The sequence below is a fragment of the Oncorhynchus tshawytscha genome, linkage group LG18 (genome assembly GCF_018296145.1).
Source record: "Oncorhynchus tshawytscha isolate Ot180627B linkage group LG18, Otsh_v2.0, whole genome shotgun sequence".
Lineage (NCBI taxonomy): Eukaryota > Metazoa > Chordata > Actinopteri > Salmoniformes > Salmonidae > Oncorhynchus > Oncorhynchus tshawytscha.
Window position 1 is genome coordinate 11,976,850 of NC_056446.1, and position 20,483 is coordinate 11,997,332.

A 20,483-nucleotide genomic window follows, 5' to 3' on the forward strand; every position below is an offset into this window, starting at 1 on the left:
TTATCTGGAAACAGCTCTGGGGGACATTCCTGCAGTCAGCATGCCAATTGCACGCTCCTTCAAAACTTGAGACATCTGTGGCATTGTGTTGCTTGACAAAACCGCACATTTTAAAGTGGCCTTTTATTGTCTCCAGCACAAGATGCACCTGTGTAATGATCATGCTGTTTAATCAACTTCTTGATATGACACAGGTGTCAGGTGGATGGTTATCTTGACAAAGGATACAATGCTTACTAACAGGGATGTAAACAAATTTGTGCACAACATTTGAGAGGAATAAGCTTTTTATGAATTTGGAATATTTCTGGGATCTTTTATTTCAGCTCATGAAACATTGGTCCAGCACTTTACATGTTGCGTTTATATTTTTTGTACATTTTTTATATTTGCATGCATGCGAGATAGAGATAGAGAGAGGTGGAAACTGAGCTGCACTTCCTAACCTGCCAAATGTATGACCATATTAGATACATATTTCCCACAGATTATACCGAAAACAAATCCAATTTTGATTAACTCCTATATCTATTGGGTGAAATATCACAGTGTGCCATCACAGTAGCAAGATTTGTGACCTGTTGCCACAAGAAAAGGGCAACTGTAAGGGTCGATGCTGGAGACGAGAAGCAAGTACATGGAGTGAACATTTAATTAGCACAAACATGGAACAGGACAGCGTCTGGACATAAACACATAACAACATTAATGCAGACACAGGGAACAAACGGGGGAGCAGACAGTTATAGATGGGGCAATCAACGAAGGGAAGGAGTCCAGGTGAGTCCAATGACTGCTGCTGCGCATAATGATGGTGACAGGTATGCATAAAAACGAAGGGCAGCCTAGTGCCCTCTAGCTCCAGAGGGAGAGCGGGAGCAGGCGTGACAGCAACCAGTGATGAATAAACACCATTGTAAATACAACCCATATTTGTTTATTTATTTTCCCTTTTGTACTTTGACTATTTGCACATCGTTATAACTCTATTCCTATGAGTGTAATGTTTACTGTTCATTTTTGACTGTTTATTTCACTTTTGTTTATTATCTATTTCACTTGCTTTGGCAATGTAAACATATGTTTCCCATGCCAATAAAGCCATTTGGATTGAAATTGATACATCATTGTGATTATGTTCAAAATCTATTCAACAAAACTGTACTCAAAATTTACTGAGAGCATATTCTATCATTTGAGCCAAAGCAGGATATTAGCAATTTATTCAGAAACACTTTTAATGGGATTGCAGTGCCCCTTCATAGCTCCATGGTGAAATAGGATTAAAGGGAGGGCTGTGCAGCTGTGGTTAATGTCATCTCTACAGTACCCCAGGGCCCTTCCCTTCTACCTCTTTGCCCTCCAGTCGACTCTGTCTCTGGACTGCCAGCCAGATGTCCCCCACATCAGCCTGCCAATTTGCATCAAGAGAAAAACGAGTGCACAGGATTATGTGTTTTTTAATCTTCATTTGATTAAATCCCCCTCAAATGATTCACAAAAAAATACATGACATCATTTTTTGATATCACACTCAAAATCAATGAGTGCCCAGCAGGAAATTTCTAGCTATGTGTGCATTAGTAATGTGGCCGGCCATTCCATAACTGACTCCCATTTTATAACATCATCATAAAAGACAGCACATAATCAGGGTTGGATATTGACACCCGCCACTCTCCAAATGTGGGTAGATTTTGTAATTGGCGGCTAAATAAGAATGTCTATTTTACGAGCCACGTTGGCGGGTGGTCACACAAAGCATCTGGGAACAGTAAAAACAAATATGAAAACCCACATTTAGAAGTTGGTTGAATTGACAAGAAAGGCTACTGAAGTGTGACATTGTTCTAGTGTTTCTTTGCCAGTTACATCGTTTTGTTCACCCGCTAGATTGTTTTCAATTTTAGTTTGAGTTTATTGCAACTGCCTGCTGCTAGGAAGACATTGCAGTCAGAGATTGTTTGGACAATGGAGTTACCACGGTAACGGCCCATCCCTTAAAGGGGTAGCTGAAAATGTTTAGGTGTATTTGAATACCCAAAAATACTTAATGAGTATATACTATAAATTCATTTTTGTACACTGTAAATGAACGGTATCCTTTCAGTTGAGTGTACACGTGCTTCCTCCTGTCTACCGGAAGTTGATGCTGTTGCTATGCAACTTCTTGTTAGCTTGTTAGCATAACAAATTACTAGCTAGCTAGACATCTTACGACTTCATTAACAATGTCCACTGAGAACGCACAACTATACCACATAGCTAAGCTAAGAATGACATGAATAATCAAGTCAATAAATGTTGGGTAGTTAGATAGCATAGAGTTAATATACTGGCATATTAGTAGCCAAGCAACTTTAGGTAGCTTGCTAACATACTGGTTCATACAAGCAATTGCTGTAATGATATGCTATGCGGTTCGTAAGGATAGCGTAGCTATCAAATTGTCAGCCAACATAACGTGTAATGTAACTTATTTGAAAAACCATTACTTTATTACATTGCTAAACATTTTCTTAACATTTGTCATAATTAGTTAAAGCAATGAATTTGTATCAACTCTTGTCGGATTTCAGCTGCATATTTTCCACCATTTTCTTCTGTAAAGGTTTTCATGTGGTGAAGGAGAGTCGGACCAAAATGCAGCGTGTAGATTGCGATCCATGTATAATGAACAACGTGAAACACGAATAAACACAAAACACTACAAAACAAAGAACATAACGAAAACCGAAACAGCCTATACTTGTGTAACTAACTAAATAAATAAATAAATAAATAAATAAATAAATAAATAAATAAATAAATAAATAAATAAATAAATAGGAGCAACGACACTAAGGACAATCACCCACGACAAACTCAAAGAATATGGCTGCCTAAATATGGTTCCCAATCAGAGACAACGATAAACACCTGCCTCTGATTGAGAACCACTCCAGACAGCCATAGACTTTGCTAGATAACCCCACTAGCTACAATCCCAATACATACACACCAAAACCCCAAGACAAAACACACCACAATACAAAAACCCCATGCCACACCCTGGCCTGACCCAATACATGAAGAAAAACACAAAATACTTAGACCAGGGCGTGACAGAACCCCCCCTAAGGTGCGGACTCAAAACAATAGGGAGGGTCCGGGTGGGCGTCTGTCCATGGTGGCGGCTCCGGCGCGGGACGTGGAACCCACTCAGTCAATGTCTTAGTCCCCTCTCCTCGCGTCCCTGGATAGTCCACCCTCGCCGCCGACCATGGCCTAGTAGTCCTCACCCAGAAACCCACTGGACTGAGGAGCAGATCGGGACTGAAGGACAGCTCGGGCCGTGCTGCTGCTCAGTTTCAACTGTTCTGCCTTATTATTATTCGACCATGCTGGTCATTTATGAACATTTGAACATCTTGGCCATGTTCTGTTATAATCTCCACCCGGCACAGCCAGAAGAGGACTGGCCACCCCACATATGCTCTCTCTAATTCTCTCTTTCTTTCTCTCTCTCGGAGGACCTGAGCCCTAGGACCATGCCCCAGGACTACCTGACATGATGACTCCTTGCTGTCCCCAGTCCACCTGACCGTGCTGCTGCTCCAGTTTCAACTGTTCTGCCTTATTATTATACGACCATGCTGGTCATTTATGAACATTTGAACATCTTGGCCATGTTCTGTTATAATCTCCACCCGGCACAGCCAGAACAGGACTGGCCACCCCACATAGCCTGGTTCCTCTCTAGGTTTCTTCCTAGGTTTTGGCCTTTCTAGGGAGTTTTTCCTAGCCACCGTGCTTCTACACCTGCATTGCTTGCTGTTTGGGGTTTTAGGCTGGGTTTCTGTACAGCACTTTGAGATATCAGCTGATGTACGAAGGGCTATATAAATAAATTTGATTTGATTTGATTTGATTTGGGACTGAGGCAGCTCGGGACTGAGGGGAAGCTCGGGAGTGAGAGAAAGCTCGGGAGTGAGAGGAAGCTCAGGCAGGTAGATAGATCTACCAGATCCTGGCTGGCTGGTGGTTTCAGCAGATCCTGGCTGACTGGCAGATCCTGGCTGACTGGCAGATCCTGGCTGACTGGCGGATCTGGCGGATCCTGGCCGACTGGCGTATCCTGGCCGACTGGCGGATCCTGGCCGACTGGCAGATCCCGGCCGACTGGCAGATCCCGGCTGACTGGCGGATCTGGAAGAGTCTGGTTGACTGGCAGATCTGGAAGAGTCTGGTTGACTGGCAGATCTGGAAGAGTCTGGCTGACTGGCAGATCTGGAAGAGTCTGGCCGACTGGCGGATCCTGGCAGACTGAAAGATCTGGCTGCTCCATGCTGACTGGCGGCTCTGGCTGCTCCACGCTGACTGGCGGCTCTGGCGGCTTCTTACAGACTGGCAGCTCTGGCGGCTCCGTGCAGACTGGCAGCTCCTTGCAGACTGACAGCTCCGTGCAGACTGGCAGCTCCTTGCAGACTGGCAGCTCCTTGCAGACTGGCAGCTCCTTGCAGACTGGCAGCTCCTTGCAGACTGACAGCTCCGTGCAGACTGGCAGCTCCTTGCAGACTGGCAGCTCCTTGCAGACTGACAGCTCTGGCTGCTCCATGCAGACTGACAGCTCTGGCTGCTCCATGCAGGCTGGCAGCTCTGGCTGCTCCATGCAGGCTGGCAGCTCTGGCTGCTCCATGCAGACTGACAGCTCTGGCTGCTCCATGCCGGCTGGCATCTCAGGCTTCTCCATGCAGGCTGGCAGCTCTGGCTGCTCTATGCAGGCTGGCAGCTCTGGCTGCGCTGAACAGGCGGGAGACTCCGGCAGCGCAGGAGAGGAGAGAGGCTCTGGCTGCGCTGAACAGGCGGGAGACTCCAGCAGCGCTGTAGAGGAGAAAGGCTCTGGCTGCGCTGAACAGGCGGGAGACTGCAGCAGCGCTGTAGAGGAGAAAGGCTCCGGAAGCGCTGAACAGACGGGAGACTCCGGCAGCGCAGGAGAGGAGAAAGGCTCCGGCAGCGCTGGAGAGGCGAGGCGCACTGTAGGCCTGATGCGTGGTGCTGGTACTGGTGGTACTGAACCGAGAACACGCACAGGAAGCCTGGTGCGGGGAGCTGCTACCGGAGGGCTGGAGTGTGGAGGTGGCACAGGATGGGCTAGACCGTGAAGGCGTACTGGAGATCTTGAGAGCAGTGCTGGCACAGGACGTGCAAGGCTAGGGATGTGCACAGGAGGCCTGGTGCGTGAGGCTGGCACCAACTTCACCAGCCGACTAACACGCACCTCAGGACGAGTATGGAGCGCTAACCCAGGTGCCATCAAATCCCAGACACGTTCCGTCGGGCGAATTCCATGCAAAAAGCACCAACACAGCAACTCCCTCATTTCTCTCTCCTCCAATTTCCCCATTAACTCCTTCACAGCCTCTGTTTCGCTCACCTCCAACACCGGCTCTGGTTCTGGTCTCCTTCTTGGCTCCTCACGATAAACAGGGAGAGTTGGCTCAGGTCTGACTCCGCCACACTCTCCCTGAGCCCCCCCCCCCCCAAGAAATTTTTGGGGCTGATTCTCAGACTTCCTTCCGAGTCGCCGTGCTGCCTCCTCATACCGGCGCCTCTCCGCTTTCGCCGCCTCCAGTTCTTCTTTGGGGTGGCGATATTCTCCAGGCTGAGCCCAGGGTCCTTCTCCGTTTAGGATTTCCTCCCATGTCCAGAAATCCTTATAGCGCATCTCCTCTTTGGGCTGCTCCTGCCTGTTGACACGCTGCTTGGTCCGTTGGTGGTGGGTGATTCTGTTACGGTTTTCTAGGTGTGAAGGATAGTCGGACCAAAATGCAGCGTGTAGATTGCGATCCATGTTTAATGAACAACGTGAAACACGAATAAACACAAAACACTACAAAACAAAGAATGTAACGAAAACCGAAACAGCCTATACTTGTGTAAATAAATAAAGAGATAGGAACAACGACACTAAGGACAATCACCCAAAACAAACTCAAAGAATATGGCTGCCTAAATATGGTTCCCAATCAGAGACAACGATAAACACCTGCCTCTGATTGAGAACCACTCCAGACAGCCATAGACTTTGCTAGATAACCCCACTAGCTACAATCCCAATACATACACACCAAAACCCCAAGACAAAACACACCACAATACAAAAACCCCATGCCACACCCTGGCCTGACCCAATACATGAAGAAAAACACAAAATACTTAGACCAGGGCGTGACATCTTCAAATCTGAAAACGTTGTGAAGCCACGAAGAATTGCATTATGGGCCCTAAAAGCACAGAAATAGTGTCCACTGCTTGTAGACTTTGTATTTTGGGGAATGTAGTATGACATCTGGGATTTATTTTAACACTAACTATATACATACTATGACCAATAAGCATACTACATACTCCATTTACGTCACACAGAGTAAGGTTGGTGTGGTTAGTATGAGTATTCGATTCAAAAACATGAGCTGGCGCACACCCAGAAAAAGGAGTATGTGTGGAGGTGCTGACTAACTGCGAACAAACTATAAACTATCAAAAGAAAGAAAGTCGCACACTCCATATATAAACTCCCAGCAATTTAATGGGTATTTACCAACGTTTCGGCATCACTGTAAAACTGATATTTGAAAATAAAAGAAACCTTAACCTGACAACAAATGAGATATTGGCAAAACAAACTAACAGCTCGGCACAGTGATGCCGAACCGTTGGTAAAAACCCATTACATTTCTGGGAGTTTATACATTGAGTGTGCGACTTTCTTTATTTTGATAGCTTATAGTTTATTCGCCGTTAGTCAGCACCTCCACACACTTATTTTTCTGGGTGTGCGTCAGCTCATGTTTTTTAATGTAGATTGAAAAGTTTAAAAAATCTCATTTACTTATAAGTAAATAAACCATATGGAATTGTCTGGGCAGGATCAGGCAGTGTTCTTTCAGGTGGCGGATTTGATCAAAAGGCTGGAACATATGACTTTATTGGAGCAGCCCTTGTAGAAAAAGTGAAGAGAACTCAGATGCTTCTCTCAGATGCTTCTCTGAGATATATATATATATATCACAAACAAACACCATGGGCACAGTGTTTTCCTTATGGTATCTTTCCAGATCAACTGGCAAAGTACTATGAAGGGGGTGGTCCTTGACTGACTTGTGTTTCCATATGAATTCCCACTGCAGGTGTTGTTATTTTGCTTCAATGCTTGTGTTCCCATACATTCTGTCCTTCAGATCAATATTATTTGTCCTGTATGGGCACAAAGGGCATTATGACACAGCACAGAGCCTTTCTCCTCTAAGAGCTGGTTTGCCCTTGTCCTGGCCAGGGCCAAGTCTTAATTGACAAGATTTCTTATCGCAAGGGACTTCCTGGTCAGATGAAGGTTAAATATATAAATAATACATTGAATAAAAATATAAACGCAACATGTAAAGTGTGTGTCGCATGTTTCATGAGCTGAAATAAAAGATCCCAGAAATGTTCCATGTGCACAAAAAGCTTATTTCTCTCACATTTTATGAACAAATTTGTTTACATCCCTGTTAGTGAGCATTTCTCCTTTGACAAGATAATCTATCCATCTGACTGGTGTTGTCACGTTCTGACCATCGTTCGTGTGTGTTTTCCTTGTTTTAGTGTTGGTCAGGACGTGAGCTGGGTGGGCATTCTATGTTGTGTGTCTGGTTAGTCTATTTCTATGTTTGGCCTGATATGGTTCTCAATCAGAGGCAGGTGTTAGTCATTGTCTCTGATTGGGAACCATATTTAGGTAGCCTGTTTTGTGTTGGGTTTTGTGGGTGATTGTTCCTGTCTTTGTGTTTGTGGCACCAGATAGGACTGTTTTGGTCTTTTCACGGTTCTTGTTTTGTAGATTATTGTACTTTCATCTTTATTAAAGATGCACAAAACTAACCACGCTGCATTTTGGTCCGCCTCTCTTTCCCCAGAAGAAAACCATTACAGGTGTGGCATATCAAGAAGCTGATTAAACAGCATGATCATTACACAGATGCAGCTTGTGCTGGGGACAACAAAAGGCCACTCTAAAATGTGCGGTTTTGTCATACAATACAATGCCACAGATGTCTCAAGTTTTGAGGGAGCATACAATTGGCATGCTCAGTGCAGGAATGTCCACCAGAGCTGTTGCCAGAGAATGGAATGTTCATTTCTCTAACATAAGCCGCCTCCAATGTCATTTTAGAGAATTTGGCAGTACATCCAACCGGCCTCACAACCACAGACTACGTGTATGGCGTTGTGTGGGTGAGCGCTTCGCTAATGTCAACGTTGTGAACACAGTGCCCCATGGTGGTGGGGTTATGGTATGGGCAGTCATAAGATACGGACAACACAATTGCATTTTATCAATGCAATTTGAATGCACAGAGATACCGTGATGAGATCCTGAGGCCCATTGTCGTGCCATTCATCCGCTGCCATCACCTCATGTTTCAGCTTGATAATGCACGGCCCCACATCGCAAGGATCTTTACCCAATTCCTGGAAGCTGAAATATCCCAGTTCTTCCATGGCCTGCATACTCACCAGACATGTCACCCATTAAGCATGTTTGGGATGCGGGTGATTGTTCCTGTCTTTGTGTTTGTGGCACCAGATAGGACTGTTTTGACGTGTATGACAGCATGTTCCAGTTCCCGCAAATATCCATCAACTTTGCCCGGCCGTTGAAGAAGAGTGGGACAACATTCCACAGGCCAGAATCAACAGCCTGATCAACTCTATGCGAAGGTGATGTGTCGTGCTGCATGATGCAAATGGGGGTCACACCAGATACTGACTGGCTTTCTGATCCACGCCTCTACCTTTTTTTTAATGGTATATGTGACCAACAGATGCATATCTGCATTCCCAGTAATGTGAAATCCATAGATTAGGACTTAATGATTTTTTTTTAAATAACTGGTTTCCTTGTATGAACTGTAACTCAATAAAATATAGAGAAATTGGTGCATGTTGCGTTTATATTTTTGTTCAGTGTACCTTGCTGCCATGCTGTTTCTTTGTATTCTGCTGACACTTGCTGGTCAATGTATGAATAGTGTTGCCCTAGATCTAGTCTTTAAGGGAAACCTATAAAACTATATGCACTTTGCAAAGTCAGTGTTTGTTACACTCCAAATTGCTGTGAGTGTCCAAGAGTGAGACGAATGGGGCATTCTCAAAAGTAATAGGCATTCTGTGTGAAATGTCAATATACATTTTTAAAGCAGAACTATGTCACCTAACATCAGACACCCGTCAGTCCTAGAACATAGGCAGTGCAGGATATTCCAATGTGCAGAATCCATTTGAGGAAATCCTCAGTCTTCAACGTTTGGCGCTTCACTTCTCACCTGAACAGGTGTGCTTCCAGGTTCTTCCACATAGGTGCAGATTTTTTTATTTAACTTGGCAAGTTAGTTAAGATCAAACTATTTTTTTTAAATGACAGCCTACAGGGAACAGTGTTCCGGGGCAGAATGACAGATTTGTACCTGATTTGTACCTGCAGCTTGGGGGAGTCAATCCAGCAACCTCTCGGATACTGGCCCAACGCTTAAACCACTAGGCTACCTGCCAGATGAAGGAAAGGACACAAGCAGAGGAAGCTCCTTTGGCATCAGACTAATTGGCATCACCTAGACTTTACTATACTGCTCTCCTAAAATCCTGTTACCACAAGAAAGAATTAAAACGCATATAGTGTACTTGCCCACAGTTTTAAGGAGACTCGCCCCAGTCACCACCAGAGAGCGCTTGAGAGCGGTGATATATCTGAACTCCATTAAATAATGTTGAGCTGAACTTTCTCTAATAATTCCTTGTGAATAGGTTTGCTAGGCTGCGTTGTCTGTCAGATGCACACACCCGAAATAATTTCACATCAATTATGTCGGCAAGGTACGTTTTTCTTCTCTAAAAAGTTTTGAATAACCATGAGTAGCAAGTGTTCATCCACCTTGTTGTTGAGGGGACGTCACAATCCAGTAAAAACAGTAGCTAAGTGCGTCATATGTTCATGTGAATGTTCTGTGTTTACAGTACGTCGACATTTCTTTACTTGTTGCTTAGCCAGTACAAAGTAAACAATGTAAGAATTTGAAATTACATAGCAGTATTCGTGAAAATTGTTGTTACAATGTTTTAAAAGATTGCCACACGCCATGCTGTTCATGCTAGCCCACATGAGAAAAAAAACGATAGTATGCTATGGTTAAATACTATAGGTTTTCACTGTAGTGTTTTTGCAGACTTTACTATAGTTTTCACCATTACAACAAAAAGAAAATGACGTTTTGAAACCGCAGGAAAGTGCAGTTACTGCAGTGGACTGTTATTTTGGACGCGGTATTTGCAGCATACTGCAGTTATACTGCATTAAGCAAATAAGGCCCAAGGGGGTGTGGTATATGGCCAATATACCAAGTCTAAGGGCTGTTCTTATGCACTACGCAACACGGAGCGCCTGGATACATCCCTTAGCTGTGGTATATTGGCCATATATCTCAAAACCCCGAGGTACCTTAATGCTATTAGAAACTGGCTACAAATATAATTAGAACAGTAAAAATACATGTTTTGTCATATCCGTGGTATACTGTCTCAAATACCACGGATTTCAGCCAATCAGCATTCAGGGCTCGAACCCGGTTATACCTACAGTTATACTACAGTGTACTGCAGCTGTACTGTGCTCTGACTGCAATCTTTTTTCGTAAGGGCATTGTAGTGTTTTTGCAGAATAAACACTACAGTGAAATCTGTGGTATTTGTTGTAGTGTTTTGCACATGACTATTATACTGTAGTATTTACAGTTTACAATAGTGTATATACTGTAGTAAAAAACTACTGTAGTATATACTATAGTAATTCTTGTAGCCAAATACCTCAAACCCCTGAGGTACCTTATTGCTATTATAAACTGTTTTCCAATGTAATTAGTGTCGTAAAAATAAATGTAAAATAAATCTGCTTCTACCATGACATAGACTGACATAGACTGACCAGGGGAAAGCTATGATCCCTTATTGATGTCACTTGTTAAATCCACTTCAATCAGTGTAGATGAAGGGGAGGAAGCGGGTTAAAGAAGGATTTTTAAGCCTTGAGAAAATTGAGACATGGATTATGTATGTGTGCTATTCAGAGGGTGAATATTCAAGACAAAAGTGCCTTTGAACAGGGTGTTGTAGTAGGTGTTCTTAGGTGCCAGCATTGCCAGCACCTAAGAACTGCAAGGCTGCTGGGTTTTTCACATTCAACAGTTTCCCTGTGTGTATCAAGAATGGTCCACCACCCAAAGGACATCCAGCCAACTTTTATTGATTTTACCTTTATTTAACTAGGCAAGTCAGTTAAGAACAAATTCTTATTTCCAATGATAGCCTAGTGGTTGTTCAGGGGCAGAACAGCACCTTGTCAGCTCAGGGATTTGATCTTGCAACCTTTTGGTTACTAGTCCAACGCTCTAACCACTAGGCTACTCTGCCACCCTTTGCAAATGTGGGAAGCATTGGAGTCAACATGGGCCACCATCCCTGTGGAAGGCTTTCGACACCTTGAAGAGTCCATGCCCTGGCAAATTGAGGCAGTTTTGAGGGCAAAGGGGGGTGCAACTCAATATTAGGAAGGTGTTCCTAATGTTTTGTACACTCAGTGTCTGTTACCTGGGTGATTAAATAATATAATAGAAAAGTACTTCACTGTATGAGTCTATTTGTACCTGTTAGTGTGCTCATGCTTCTTAACTACTATCTGCACACATCAAGGTAATACAAAAAGTATATATATATATATATATATATATATATATATATATATATATATATATATATATATATATATATATATATATATATATATATATATATATATAATAATATAACAATAAAAGACATAATATGTTTTTCACACCTAAGCTATAACCCTGCCTAATGTGGTCAAACAAAGCCGCTGTGCTACCGTTAGCCTCAGCTACAGGTCAACCCAATACAAGAATCTCTCACGGCTCCCATGGATGAGAGCTGCTGGTAGGTCAGGTTACAACCATCTCCACATCTCCAGGGCGTAGAGCAGGAATCACAAAGGGCTCGCTCTACCACAGGCAGAGATATCTGTGCACGCTCACGCTCTTATTAACAGTGGCACTTGAATAACCTCCCAAGCTTGTCTCACATCGTCTAGGTGAAAGGATATGATGGAGGCTAGCCCTTAAGAAGCTGCCATCATGGGGACAGGCTGCCACTCTCCATGATGTGGTTTCTGTGTATGAAACTGTGTCCCTTCACTAAGGGTAGGACACCCAAACTTTTTTATTTATTTCACACCTTTTCTTCTGGAATGTGAGGAGATAGCAAGATACCCACCTCTCAAAAAAGTTGAACTTGTGATTGCCATACTCTCTCACAGAAGCTGTTTCTCAGTTGATCAATTTCCAGTAATTGGCTCAAGACATTTCAAAAAAAAATATTCCACCTTGACATTATGCGCTATTGTGTGTATGCCAGTGACACAAAATCTAAATATAATACATTTTAAATTCAGGCTGTAATAGAACAAAATGTGGACTAAGTCAAGGGGTGTGAATGCTTTCTGAACATGTGTAAAGTGGGCCTTCGTCACTGGTATTCACGTGAGAATGTGGATGTGAACCCAGGGCTTTTGCTTGTCAAAACACTGCCTTCGTGCGCTCAGACAGTCTTCAGTTTTATTAATATGGGAGTAATGATTAATAAATGACGAAAACACAAAAACTTAATGGCATTTAATGGTTTATTTTGGACCCTTAAAATAAAGGGTTACCAATATAATTAATATGCTATATGAAAAGGGACTCCCATTTACAGATTTTGGAAACTCCAGAAAAAGGGAGCCAATTCTGCTCTAGGCAGGACTCGAAACACCATAAGTATTTTCAACCCTTTCCGTGTTCGTGCTACCCATCTCTGGCAAGGTGTTGCACAATTCTTCATCATGTTGCATTACAACACACCATGTCAATATGATGTATCAGAACACCTCAGGATGAATGTTACAGCACACCTTCCATCTGTCTCACAACATGTGTTTCAATACTCCAGCAAAGTTAAGCTTTCGGCTCATCTAAGGTGGTGGCAGCTCAGTTGCCACTAGTTTTAGTGTTAGAACGCACTTCATTTTAACAGTGTAGTTCAGACTTAGTAAAAATTATGATCCATATTTGGATAATCTCGCATACCCCACTCACCTAATTTAGTTGCTTGTATACACCCCCCCAAAAAAAAAAAAAAAAACAACAACAAATGTTGGTCATTGCTGGTTAATGATAAACTAGTCTACTCAGTAAGATGCATTTCATAGCATGACATGAGTAGCCTGTTGAGGATAGTACAGAAATAACCGGAATTGCCTTTCACTTTCTAGTAGGAAATAAAGTGACAGGCCAGTGAGAGGGTTGCTGTCCCATAGGGTGGCGCCGGGTGCAGAACCGATGGACTGCTTCTCTTCCCAAATAGTGGGATTGTATCAGCGCTCCTTCATTTCACCTCATTAACAGAAGCTGTCACAAGATCTATTGATATGCAAATTGGACAGAGCGGGTGGTAGTGTGAAGGCAAACTCGGATTGAGTTTACTTGGGAGTTGGGTCTCAGTGCCCGTAGCTCCCGTCCCATCTGTTTTTACTTTCTGCCTGGATAAACTACGGAGCCATCGACCGTCCCCTCAAGCTTCTTGTTGTCTTTCAATGTAAATAGCCCGCACCGCTTCTCGTGCTTCGAATCGGGTTTATCTTCCAAGGAATTGTAATCGGACGGAGAGTTCGTCTGGCGAATTACGCGCGGAACATTTTGGTATGAGCTCAATATCTGATACTTTTTGCTATGATGTATTTTTTTCCCCGAGCAGATCAAATAATTTCCTGGGTTCCTTTATTTAATCATGTTCAAATCTGGGACTATGTGTAGCCTATTGGTCAAATTACATTTCTTGGCCATTTGGATTATTGATAATTTGAGACCAAAATTGATGCCTTTTGAACAGTTTTATGTTTAGCGGGACATCCCTGGTCCCAGATAGGTAGTATAATCCCACGTGCCCAAGGGGTACCAACGACAATGCCATATACTGTATATCTAGGCTTATATGAATAAAATAATGTATTATCTATTTCAGTATATGTCCTTGCCTATCAGGGTGAAGGAGAGGGAGAAAGTTTTAAATTGAAAATTGAAAGAAAAAAACAGGCATATCAGAGAGATATACACAGGCAGCCACATTTGGCTTCTCAGTGGACTGTAAGCAGAGCTTGTAAGTAAGGGCCTTATTATTGTCAGAGTCAATTACAGGTCGAGGGTAATTACCGTGCTAAGAGGAAATCATTATCAGAAATCCCCTAGGCTGTACAAACCCCCATTTAATAGAAAGAAAGCTTATATAAATGTAAATAAATTACTGTTTTCTTGGATAGCTTTAGATTGTTAAGTAATCCATTCTGAAGTGGAAAATACATTCACTGTTTTTCATATGCAGAATAGTTAAGCTTATTGCCTTTCATCATTAGAAAGACACTCCAAGGTGGTGCATTTATGTAAATAGGTGCATGATTGAGCGTCATCCACACTCCAAGGGCTAACTGTCTGTTTCAAGTAGATTTGATCTGTGTTTCTTGAACTACAAACAAAGTTCTTTCCCCTCATTACACTGGCCTCCTCCAGCTAGATTGTTTTATGTGTTTTTATGGATGGTAAGAAAAAAGGACAAATGCTGTAATTTTCTGTTATACATACTGTTGGGGAAGGGAACTCTGAGACAGTCTCTGAAGCATTCCTTGGGCACCTGAGTGGTTCAACAGTCTAAGGCACTGCATCTAAGTGCTTGAGGTGTCACTAGACACCCTGGTTCAAATCCAGGCTGTATCACTAGCCGTGATTGGGAGTCCCATAGGGCGGTGCCCAATGTCGTCTGGGTTTGTCCGGTGTAGGCCGTCATTGTAAATGAGATTTTTTCTTAAATTAGTTGCCTAGTTAAATAAAGGTAATAAAAATGGAGCTGCTGAACACCTTAGTGATGACAGATTTGGTAGACATTTCTGAGTCACAGCTCTGTCAGAAGACGATAAAGGTGTCCGCATGCTTCCCAGCCGGAAACGTTTGTGCGTATATTATGAAGAGGTTTTTTTTCTTCTCGTTTTTGGCTGTTCGGGCAAGGCGAAGTTCGGAGCCGAAGTCTACGCCCCTTCGTCGGTGATTGGTCAACAGTCGGGATTCTTCCATAGTCTTTTGTTGTCTTTCAACGAGAGAGACGGCTCATTTTCATGCACATTTTTTCATTGAGAAATACAGCACCAAACATACTGAGTTTGAGTTTTATTTACATGGACAGTGCACCGTTTGAGGAAAAGTGACGGTTTTAGCCAGCCGGCTCATTTTCAACCGCAGTCCCTGGGCAGGTCATTGAAAACAATTGCATTAACAATACAGACAATCAATGAGCAGTGAGCACATGCAGGTGCAACATAGGACAAGCAGCACGTAGCACACAGTCAGAGACATGGCACAAAATGCCAACAAACTAAATATATAAAAGCTGCAAAGTGGTTCCACACCTCACAAGCTACAGATAACATGGAAAGCGGCAATACACAGCTAGGGATTATGTTCACAAGTCCGATTGACCTTTAGCCATGTCTTTATGTTTTTTTTTTGTGAAGGTTCGACAGTTGCGTGTGTCTAATGGCAGTGTGTTCCAGACATGGGAAGCTCTCACAGAGAAAGCAGATTGACTAAAGGTGCTTTTCTGTAAGGGAACTATAATCACCTCTCATGGCAGACCTTGTGGATCTGTTGCCATGGGTTTGGGTTTTCTGTTTGACTAAAGTACTAAGTGGAGGGGAAGCCAGACCATTTAGGATCTTTAATATTGCAGAAGTTTTTCCCCAACTCAGGAGCTCATGCCCTCTGAGGATCTAACAGTGATGATGGCTATTGGGCTTTCTATCAAGCACTGAGAGCCTGTTTGTATACAGACTGAATGGGTTTTAATGTTGAACAACAAGCTTGGGCCCAACTAGTTAAGCAGTATGTTAAGTAGGGGAGTATCATAGCATTGAAGTACAGTTTTGCTACCTCTGTAGTCAAACAATTTCATATGAATTGGAAATTAGATAGGTTGACTTTGGTTATTTGAGTTACCTTTTTAACCTGCTTTTTAAAAGAGAGATTGGAATCAAGTATTATGCCAAGGTACAGTACTTAAAATTGTATATCACCTAGAGCTTCTCCCCTGACACATAGACAGACATCTGGCTCAGAAGCATCAGTTTCCCTCTTTGTGAAGAAAATGCAGACTGTTTTTTCCCATTGAGATGCAAACATGAGTCACTGAGCCACTTTGTAAGATGACCATTACAGTGGTGAGTTCTTGTGCAGCTTGTTGTTTGCTCTTTGCATGCACATATATCACTATCATCTGCATACATTTGAACTTCAGACCCAGTACAGACAGAAGGCAGATCATTAAATGTATAGGCTGAACAGGAGGGTCCCCAGTATTGACCCATATGTCACGCCCACATCATAGCTGAGGGTGGGAGACAGCTCATTGCTCAGTCTGACACACTGGGTTCTGCCTTCAAGGTATGATTTCATCCATCTCAAGGCACCGGGGGAAATGTTGAACTTGGACAGTTTTGTGATGAGAATGTCGTGGAAATTCATACACAGGGATACAAAGTCAATCTTAAATGAATAATTGTTTATTGTCAGCTCTGGAGAGGTTCCAACCAACTCAATGCACCATATTACACATGTCAATCAGGAGCTCTACCTGGGCAGACCCAGAAGTTGTCTTATATACGACTATTCACAGACAAGTTATATTTGCATGATGTAGCATAATTAATTAATCTTGACTGTTTTGTTTCATTCATGTGACCGACCAATACTGGTTCATAACATGTGACAGACCAACACCTCACGAGGCTTCTTTCTCTCTAAACTGAGTCCTTGAAATGGAGATATCTTTCATTCCTTCTTAAAACACGGTCTGGGCGTAATGCCAAATTGCAGCTACTGATAGTGAGGATTTGTACAGTCAGCCACTTGCATGAACACAGAAATTGGTTATTAGAACAGCACATGAATAGAAGGACAGAAATTAGTTTTAAGAAAAGCACAAACATTCAAATTCCCATTGCAAGAACCTCATGGTTAACAGTATCAAAAGCTTTCCTTAGGTCTAGAAATACAGCCACAACAACACCCCCTTTGCCCATCTTGGACTTCACATTTCCCAGAATAAAGCAGTTGGCCATTTCTGTGGAGTGTTTTGCTCTGAAGTCAAACTACATGAAGGGTAATGTGAAGGGATTGTTGAGGTGGGCAATCAGTTGCTCTGCTACACTTTTCAGCAACCTTCGACACCACATGTAGTATACTAATGGGCCTGTAGTTACTCATGTCCACAGGGTCACCTGATGTATAGATGGCCGTTATTATGGCCAACTTCCAGACCCTTGGAACCCCCCGACCAATAGATGTGTTGGTGACCTTAGTAATGGGGCCAATGAGCGACTCTTTGTAGTTTTTAAGAAAGGTAGAGTCCAGCCCAAATACATCTTTGGCTTTAGAGTTCTTTAGTGAGCTAATCACCTTGGTCACCTCTGACTCAGAAACCTCCCTTATGATGAAGACAGGTTGAGTGTCATTCACTGGCACTGAGCCCAAGAAACCAGTGGAGGGGCTCTGTGTCAGTACCTTGACAGTCAACAAAGTAGGAATTGAAGGCTGTTGCCATTTCGACTGCATCCTGTAATTCACATCGATTTCTAGTCTTTTTGCAGTGTTACTATGGTCTTTCCCTGTTAACTTTTTTAGATTCTCCCAGATAAATTTACACTTTCCCTCTATTTTGGACTTTAGAGTTGATTTAGAGCATGATCTCTTTCTTTCATCAGTTTCCAGATTTCTTCATTTAGCCAAGGAAGAGTGCTCTTTTGGCCAGGTTTGGATTAGATCTTCTTTAGGAAGCCATTTATTGTAGTTTGGATTGTGGACAGAAACCTGACTGACTATCAGCTTCCACATAATTTGTATAGGACAAGAGATAATTCCCTTAATTATGTTTTCAAAATTATTTAATTCACTCTTAGGCATTCTCAGCGGATCAGGCTTTCTAACAGTAGAGAGGTTAAACCTGTACTTAGAAAGCTTTCTGGATATGAGTGTCAGGTTATCAGCAGGTGTATCTCACTGATCATCCCTAAAGCCAACACCTAATTTGGCCGCCTTTCGTTCCAGTACTCTGCTGCCTGTGACTGGAACGAATTGCAAAAATCGCTGAAGTTGGAGACTTTTATCTCCCTCACCAACTTCAAACATCAGCTATCTGAGCAGCTAACCGATCGCTGCAGCTGTACATAGTCTATTGGTAAATAGCCCACCCATTTTCACCTACCTCATCCCCATACTGTTTTTATTTATTTACTTTTCTGCTCTTTTGCACACCAATATCTCTACCTGTACATGACCATCTGATCATTTATCACTCCAGTGGTAATCTGCAAAATTGTAATTATTCGCCTACCTCCTCATGCCTTTTGCACACATTGTATATAGACTCCCCCCTTTGTTTTCTACTGTGTTATTGACTTGTTAATTGTTTATTCCATGTGTAACTCTGTGTTGTCTGCTCACACTGCTATGCTTTATCTTGGCCAGGTCGCAGTTGCAAATGAGAACTTGTTCTCAACTAGCCTACCTGGTTAAATAAATGTGAAATAAAAAAATAAAAAAATAAATAAAAGGTTATGATCAGACAGCCCAGTTACCATATTGAATGATTTAGTCACTCTTTCTGGTTTATTACTGAACACCAGACGTGTTTTAGTCACCCTGGTTGGCCCTTTAACTAGCTGTGTGAGTTCAAAGGTATTAAGTGATCCGTTTGAGGGATTTCCTACAAAGACTTGTCTTCATAATGAATGTTAAAATCTCACATTAAGATTACCTCTTTGCCAAAATCACATTCCCTAAGCATGTTATTAAACTGATAACAAAACACACTTTTGGTGGAAGGTGTTGTGTACATTCCAATAAGGGTAGAAGACATTTGGGGACAGTGTAATGTTTAGGCCAATACATAATAGTTCATTATCAAGTTATCAATTTGTTTACAATGGAAATATGACATTGCGAACTTTCAAGTGCCCCCCCTAGTAGCCGCTTGGAATTAGCTTGCGGGTCCCAGATGACTCAAGCAGGATTTACACATTGAAAAAAGGAAAATTCAGTGTTTTCTGATGGCTGCGTTTAGGCCGTTTTGATTAGGGGCAGTTCGGTAGTACAATTAACTATCCCTTGCGCTTGCACTGGAGGTGGGGAACTATTTAAAACAGCTTGCGTGCCAGAAGCAGAGTCGGGGTCAGGGCTGTGGCGGTGACCAAATTGTCAGCCGGTGATTGTCAAGCAAATAACTGTTGGTCTCACGGTAATTGACTGTTAATTAACAAACATATTTAGCTCTCCTGGCTTCCACACACCTTTGGAACATCTACATTTTAAAAAGTCTAATAAATCCATGTAATATAGCCTACAGCTTCACAATAAACACATTATTTTGGACAGGTCTAAAGAAGCATGATATGAAGAACATCTAGTCTATTTCAGAAGAACAGAATAGCATACTCTGAGTTGTCCTTATGTTAGATCCTGATCTGGCTATGCCAAATGGCTGTGGGCTACACTAGTTCATTTAGCAGACAAACGTTTTAGAATTCTTAGCATTATTTTATAGTATGAAGAAAACAATTGAACAAAGCTGAATGAAATATAAATATTTCCTCCAAATGATTAGAGGAAGTGCGCACATGCGGCTATTCTGTGTTGAGAAGTTAAAGAAATAGGTACTCCTATACTAACCCGGACGACGCTAGGCCAATTGTGCATCGCCCCATGGACCTCCCGGTCACGGCCGGTTACGACAGAGCCTGGGCGCGAACCCAGATTCTCTGGTGGCACAGCTGGCGCTGCAGTACAGAGCCCTTAACCACTGTGCCACCTGGGAGGCCTCTTTGCTCAGTTTTTTTGCACAGGTTGTACACTCTTCATTAGTCTCTCATTCACAATTTGACAAGCACTTGATAATGCCTTTGTGGCCGTAATGCACCCCAAAAAATACATACCTTTTGCGGCCAGTGGCTGTTGTGCGCATAAGCACCCCTCACGCACATGGCTCTCCATCACTTGATTGGGTCTTTCTCACAGGCTACAAGTGAAGACAGACACATCGGGGATGCAACTGTGCGCGTTCTTATCCAATTTGGAGGTGCATATTGAAGATATTGGAAGAACTGTCCACATTTACTTTTCGTCAGCCAACAAGATGAGTAGGCCTAACGAACAGCAAAAGCACTAGCCTATGTCAATCTACTATCACCCATAGTACAAAAGTCAACCTATTCTATGCGATAAATAAATATTCCAAACATAGTCTGTCAGTTGTGGGATGCA

General features: G+C 42.7%; 1 protein-coding gene across 1 annotated transcript in view; it reads left to right on the forward strand.

The window, feature by feature from the left end:
* Positions 1–9,791: 9,791 nt before the first annotated feature.
* The window catches only part of ankrd6b (ankyrin repeat domain 6b), a 53,310-nt gene continuing 42,618 nt past the window's right edge, over positions 9,792–20,483 (forward strand). The window contains exon 1 of the mRNA XM_042300499.1: positions 9,792–9,897. The gene's annotated coding sequence lies outside the window, so the exon portion shown is untranslated. The remainder of the gene's footprint in view (positions 9,898–20,483) is intronic.